Raw genomic sequence first — 8,006 nt, forward strand, 5'->3', positions numbered from 1 at the left:
CCAATTATGCACGAAATGAACAGGAAATGAATTATACACTTTTTTGAACACTTACGAACAGGGATGACAGTAACACTTCTTGTCATCCCCTTCATTTTATGACAATTCACATGATAATTTAAAATAGAACACAAACATGGAATTAATTCAGCTTCATATTTAATTGATAATGGATTTGGTACATGCAAACAAACAAATACATATGCATATAATACAATGTATGTATAGGCAAAATTCCACACAACAAAACAAGTCATATACAAGCATCAGTACAGTCTCAACTTACACCATGATTTATTACATGAATATCAAACTTAACAAAAAATGCCCTATCAATAACAACCAGTAACAATATTTTTATGACATTTACCTGCAAATAATTAATGTCAAGTCAGTCACACAGAAGCTTTTCAAAAGGACTAAATACAAAAGTTTTCATCTTTATTTTAAAATCCATCAAGTACAAGAAAGAGGATCAAAACACCAGGCTATCTGATTTGTACAAGGGGACATAACCCCAGAATAAAAATCAGGTTGCCAAGTGTTTTGAATTTCTTTCTCTTTTGAATCATACACACATTGTCAACCCAGAAAGAAGTAACCAATGAACGAGCACCTGGATATGTCTTTTCTATTGTTATCCCTTTATCTGTCATCACAATTTGTAAACCCCACAAAAAATGAGCTGATCAATGAGCATGCTCTATTCTTATTCCTGACAGACAGTGTGACAGAGTTCGGGTAAATAAAACCTGCTCTCCAAGTAACGCACTGTGCATGTGTGTGAATATGATTGAAATTTGACACATTTTCAATAGAAAAGTACAAGTACAGTTATGTACAAAAGCATTTTTTTATACGAGTAAATTTGTTATTTGGGCATTATTGCAAACACAAGAGAAATTGTAACTAAACAAAAATTGGCTTAAAAACCTTTCACCTTTTATAATATAAAAAATAGAAATGAAAATATAAAGGTCAAAACATGTAAAATATATCTAATTTTAATATTTTTTGCAACCAAATTAAAGTTAAAAAGTACCGATGAAATAAGAAATTTTTTTTAAAAGTATATTATTAACTAGAGTTTAAAAAAACAGGGGCTAGCCTGTACACCAGCTGTACAATAAAAACTGTGACAGAGACTGCTTAAAATGAATATAAAGTTTTATACTTGTAATTCTCATTTATATTACATAAAGCCCTGGAAGACAAATCAGTGAACATTTTGGTTAAATGATTCAACATTGGTTTAATATCAGTTATATTGTTTCAAAGGTGAAAATATTGGATATATGACATACCATCAGTAAAATTATCAGTTATATATCCAAACAGTGTAATTTGTTATATAACCTACACTCAGTGAAAATATCTGTTATATATATAACCAACTTCACAAACATGATGGTTATGTTACCAACTATCAGTGAAAATATCAGTAATATGACCCAACATCAAGGTAATTAAATATGACCCGACATCAAGGTAATTATATATGACCCGACATCAAGGTAATTATATATGACCTAACATCAAGGTAATTAAATATGACCCGACATCAAGGTAATTATATATGACCTAACATCAAGGTAATTATATATGACCCAACATCAAGGTAATTAAATATGAACCAACATCAAGGTAATCATATATGACCTAACATCAATAACAATATTGGTTTTATGACCTACCATGAGTGAATATATTGGTTGTATTTTGAAATATCAAAAATGATCAACAAAGGTACTTTGTACATACATACTTAAAAGCCGATGATAAGATATTCATTGAGTTCCAATATGATTTTTAACTTTTCATTTCATACAATGTAAATACTAAAACATACTGCCCCTAACTATAATTTTTATAAGCATGGTAACGATTTTTGCATCCTTCAATTAAACTTTTTTATACAAGATGTTGCAACATATTTGAACAACTTTAATAAAAGCAGCACCTTTTCTCAAGTTAATTCTACACATAAGCAATGATTATCATTAATTTTTAAGAATTTTTTTATCACTTTGTCAGTTGATTATTTTATACCGAATGTTTTTACCTCCAAACTGATTGTAAGAAGCCCTAATATCAAGATCTGTTATCATTTTATACCAATAATTCTACTGGTTTAGACAACAGGGCTTCCAGCACAGAGCTAGGTACCAAATATTCATTGTTCAATCATCCTTACCTAATAATAATAATAATCACAGATATATCTATATAAAAGGCAAGAATTAAAAAATAAGACATGCTAAAGAAGCTTAAACTGTAAATTTAAATCTAAAATAGTTCATCAAATACTTAAAACTGTATCAAAATGATACATTCTGTAACACATTAAAGCATAACTATAAGAAGCATGATATCTTTGCAAATATTCAACAAGTATACACAATAACTTAACAATGTGAAAAGAGTCTTATTTTATTTACTTCCAAATAGATATAGTTTATGACATTCTGATTGTTCTGACTTTAAAAACGATGGTTTGGTGTATTGTTTTGTGATGGGATTTCAGTTTCAATCTCAAAAACTTACCTAATAACAAACATTATTCAATGTGTAAGTACTGTAAAGCCTGTCTTAATAAATCAATGTTTAGTATTTGATATACATTTTTTGTTCTCGATTGCACTGCATATATTACTTTTCATTCAACTGACTATTATACATAACGAGACATGCAATACTTCATACAATGTTGTTCTAACTAGCTTTGGTTATATATGTATTGAGGTAGACATATATTTGTAAGCAATAAAAGGCTTTAATCCACCAGTAAACTATATAAGAGTCGCGTCACGACCAAACCAACATAATGGGTTTGCGACCAGCATGGATCCAGACAAGCCTGCGCATCTGCGCAGTCTGATCAGGATACATGCTGTTCGCTATCAGTTTCTCTACTTGTAATAGAGTTGGTAAGCGAACAGCATGGATCCTGATAAGACTGCGCGGATGCGCAGGCTGGTCTGGATCCATGCTGGTCGCAAACCAATTATGTTGGTTTTGTCATGATGCGGCTCATAATTTGATCATGGCTATTAAAACTACAATATACTGCACTTAACTCGAGTCACATTTTGTTATCATATTAAATCTGTTTTCTACTGGCACTTTAAAACAAAATTTATGCTTTAATTCTTTGATAATTAGTTAGATAATAGCAGACTTTTGTCACAAGAATAAAGCCAGGCAAGATATATAGTCTTCCCTTAATTAGAAATAGACAATTCTGCAAAGGACAAGCCTATTACACTACTGGTACAGAATAATCATAAATCAATAATCTGTGTGCTAGAACTATTTCATGTGCTAGAACTATTTCATGTGCTAGAACTATTTCATAATAATAATTTGACCAGCAATGGGAAGGTATGCAAATATGAAGGAGTTTCAAAGCAATCTTTGTGCAGCCAAAATCATCTAGAATTATCAAAACTAATTTAGCAATCTATCAAAGAAGTATACCTTTCCTTGGATTTCATTTTCTTTATTTTTTGCGAAAAAAAGCATCACCATAGATAACAAAATAAAATATTATTATCCAATATTTCTACAATTAAACAAACAGATTGTCAAATAAATATCTATCAAATATACATTAACCCCTCCTCATCTCATTAAATTGAGCATTGAATTATGGGAATAAAATTTATATTTAAAATCTCATAAAATAAAAATCCTGATTAAGATGAAAAAAAATATTTAACAACTAAAATGCTAAGAATAAGAACTCACTGATAAATAACTAATTAAGTTCAATATGTACACAAAATTAAAAATGTTCATGCAAATTTTATACCTTGAGATTTCCTGACCTTTATAACAAATATTGTTTATATGACAGTTATTGTGAACTTCTCCATTAGACAATGATTGGCAAACACTTACCCAATTGTGTAACATAGCTAGTAGAGACCAGTTAACATAATAATGTGACAGTGTTTTATAAAGATAAAATAATTAAACTTAAAAATAAAATTAAAACTAAACTTAAAAATAAAATTAAAACAGTGTTATCACTTGTCTGTTAAAATATCCACTTTTGATAAAAAAAATCTATGTTAAAAAGGGGCATAACTTCAAAAATATAGCTATCAGAATTAAGCCCCTGTTTCATGTTGATGACTCTTGGGAATCATGAGTATTTAAACAAAAAGAGATCTGTAAAAAGATTTAAATACACAAATTTGGTGCAGCCTTAGCTCATGTTAATATAAATTTCTGAGCATTTCAGTCCCATGACCCATACAAAAATATTTACCTGGTTAATAATATAAATCAATAGAAAACACCTAAAAGCTTTCTATATATGTATATGTGTGTATGTATGTATGTAACATAATTATAGCAAGTATAAGACTGTATACAAAAGAAAGAAGCAATGTCCACATATGAGCAAATAGCGTTCTATGACTTATTTAAAACTCTTCTTTTTGTTCTAATAATAGAAATATTGACAGAAAATCTGACATTGTCAATTGGGACAATTTTTTTGTTTGAGTTTAAAATTGTGTACCTTTCCCCTCACATTTATACAAGAGTATGTCATGGTCTCTCTTGGTAACCACTTCTTCTCCCCCTGTGAGTGCCAGTGGTACCTTATGTTCCTCTTAGAATTAATTGACCCCAACTCTATGTGAACTTAATGTAAAACAATTTTATCACTAGGATTTTCACTGTTTTGTGAGCATGTCAATCTCTAATATAACTTGTATACAAACAACAATATATTCTGTTGAAACATATGCTGTAAGTTTATAAAAATCCTATACAATAATGTGTAATATTAATAAGTGTAAGCTTAAATATGGGTGAGCCAACATAATGAATGTGTTATGTAGATGACTAGATCAGTATGTTGTGTAGTCTTCAACTTATACCTATACCATATTAATTACACTTCAATTAACGTATATCATTAAAATCTCTTAACCAAATAGTAGCTAAATAGTATAAACATGAGCGAAATCTCTCAGCTTCACATAAATTAAAGCTATAAATTCTGTAAATGAAATAAAAAACTTAAACTTTTTAGACATTATCAAATTATCTAAATGTACATGCACACCTAGTTTCATTGTCAATTATTCTCTCATTTACTTCTTCATATACTTCATTTACTTTTTATTCATTCAATATTTTTCAAAAATTATCTTCTGGCCTTTGATACAGCTGACCATATCATACAAATACACCCAAACAAATTCAGATTCTGGTAAAATTATACAACATAATACTAATTTAAAATGATGATGTAGGAGAATATTATGTAACTATTTACCCTCCATAATGAAGATTTATATCAAACAATTATATAGCACTAAACATGTTCAATTATCATATACACAATTACAACATCTATTGAGCACCTTGTAAACTGTGATAAAGCAATGTACATGTATTAATTAACAAACAATTAACCTATAACCTGCAGAAGTTCTTAATTGGTATTGCCAATCTTCCATTATAGGAAATTTTCTAAATCAATTTGGGGATATATTTTTGGAACTATCAGATGAAAAATTTAAGCTGGTCAGTCAACAGTATAGAGCCTGGTCAAACTGCACATAATTACAGGCTGGCCTGGTCTATACGGGTTTCAAAGGTTACACTTTAAATCCAGATTTTGGTTAAAAACTTTAAACTTAAATTTAAAAAAAATTTTGACTCATCAACTTATAAAAATATGTTATATACATGTGCCCCATGCTTACCTTTTTACAAACACTCACAATTTAGCAAATTACAAAAAAAAAAAAAACAAAAAAAAAGTACCTGTACATGTACTATAAATGAATAATCTCAGCCATTCCAATAATCTAAATGGAACTGATTTCTTTAAAAAAAATAATTTGAGTAATTTTGAACAAAAAAAAAAAAATTCTATAGAGTAATATTTTCTGATAGTAATGTATGAATTTCAAGATCATTTGTAATAGTAAAATGACATCATATAAAAGAATGTGGTTTAAATTACAAGTGAAATCCAGACATGCTATCAATGTAAAATCTCCAATATCTTTACATTTATACAGTTTTTTTGCTAATTAATTTTTGTTTTTGGAAAAAACTTTTTAAAATCATGTCTTTTTTTTTTGGGTTTTTACTTCCCCCAAAACACAGTATATGTTATATGGCAATTTTTCCAGTTTTGGTGGGGGAGGACTTCAGGTGTCCCCCTTGAATTTTGATTTTTTCGGGCCCTAAGGGAAACCTAGTAGAAACCTGATTTCCTTAAGCTAGCTGGATAGCTTTCTTACATGATGATCCAAAAACACTGGGTCGAACCTACAAGATAGGTAAGAGGTTTAAAGCCCAACCCCCTCAACCACTCAACAGGGGGTTAAACCTAAATATAGCACATGTAGATTACAATATCTTATATTTACACAGAAAAATTTTTTTATGTATATATTACTAGATTATAAAGCTAATATCCTGAAGTCAAGATTTAAGAAATAAAAAACAAGGTTTTTACCATGATACTAGCTATAATAGTCTACCTGTGTTATCAAATATTTTTTTTTTTGGCCAGTTGTGGTTAAAATTAACTGAACTGAAATACTGACAACACCATAAAGATAACAGCATTATAAATCAGGAGAGGAGTTCACCTAACCCTCCAGTCAGTGAGTGTAAACAGTTTGACAAATTTTTTCATATAAAATATTCCTATCTGGTAGACCTTAACAAAGTGACAATGATAAAAACATTACGCCGAACATATCAAAAAATACTGGCAGGCCAACAATCATGAGCAAATAGTTCAATGAAAACGTAATAAATGCAATACAAACAAAACTTTAGAGCTGTTGTTTCATTCATGTATGATAACATGGCATTTTAGAAACATAACAGTAATTTGTAAATATCCCTACATTCTTTCATCTACAGTCTTAATGCTCTACAATCAAAAATGTTAAATATATCAGACAGAAATTTTATAATAGTTAGTATTACATTTTTTACAGCAATACAATAACATAATTGAATTATGTGTAATAAAATACTGATAAAGTATGTGTTTTTAATTAAATCAATAATGTCTAAATATAATTTCAATTGTAAAACTCGTGCTTTTTTTGCTTATACATGTATTTAACAAAAAAAGAATTAACAGAAAAAAACAACAGAAAATCAAAAATAAGAGAATTAAACAGTCCATCATTTCAAGGTTTAAAGTAAAGCCACTGTATATTCTTCATTATCAAAGTTCACATACATTAATTTCACTTAAAGCCCTATATAGAGGATATTTGTTTGTTTGTGTGTAAGATGAAATTTTATTTCATCGAGTGAGCTTTAAAAACAGTATTCTCACGAGTGGCGTAGCCACGAGTGAGAATACTGTTTTTAAAGTTCACGAGATGAAATAAAATTACATCTTACACAACAAACAGACAAATTTTCTTTTTATTTTATGCTTAAAACAAGTTAAAACGAAATTTCCATAATTTAAAAACGTTAATATTAAAATCTGTTTCCCCATCATGAGAGCCCCATTTAGGAGGTAATTTCTCATTTAAAACAAGAAGTCTTGACTGAAAAATAAGTCCGCCATTCCAGGTAAAAAAAAAAAAAAAAAAACAAAAAAAAAAAAATGGTAAAATGACGGTGATTTATTCATTTTATTTAAAAATATGAATGATGCGCTTGTTTTTAATAATAAAAACAAACAAATTCTTGCAGCGAGAAAATTCCACATCCATCCATAATTTCTGTTACTTCTGCGAATTTAATTAGACCGGCTTTCTAAAATGTAACGGCAGCCATTTTTTAAAGTTGGTGTATTTCATGGGAGGAAAATAATTGTGAAGATTCAGAGGGATAATCATTTGGATTTGTTAGTCATACACCTTTTTTAAAAGAAAAAAAACTTATTTGCAGGATTGTAACAGACAAAAAAATAAGTGTTGACAGAAGTTGAAACATTCAGAAAAGGAGCTAGGAAAATGGAAACTTGGAAGCTTGCTGAAGGAACGCTGGGTTTTTTT

The sequence above is a fragment of the Ruditapes philippinarum genome, unplaced genomic scaffold (assembly GCF_026571515.1).
Source record: "Ruditapes philippinarum isolate M1 unplaced genomic scaffold, ASM2657151v2 ctg2273_1_1_1_1, whole genome shotgun sequence".
NCBI lineage: Eukaryota > Metazoa > Mollusca > Bivalvia > Venerida > Veneridae > Ruditapes > Ruditapes philippinarum.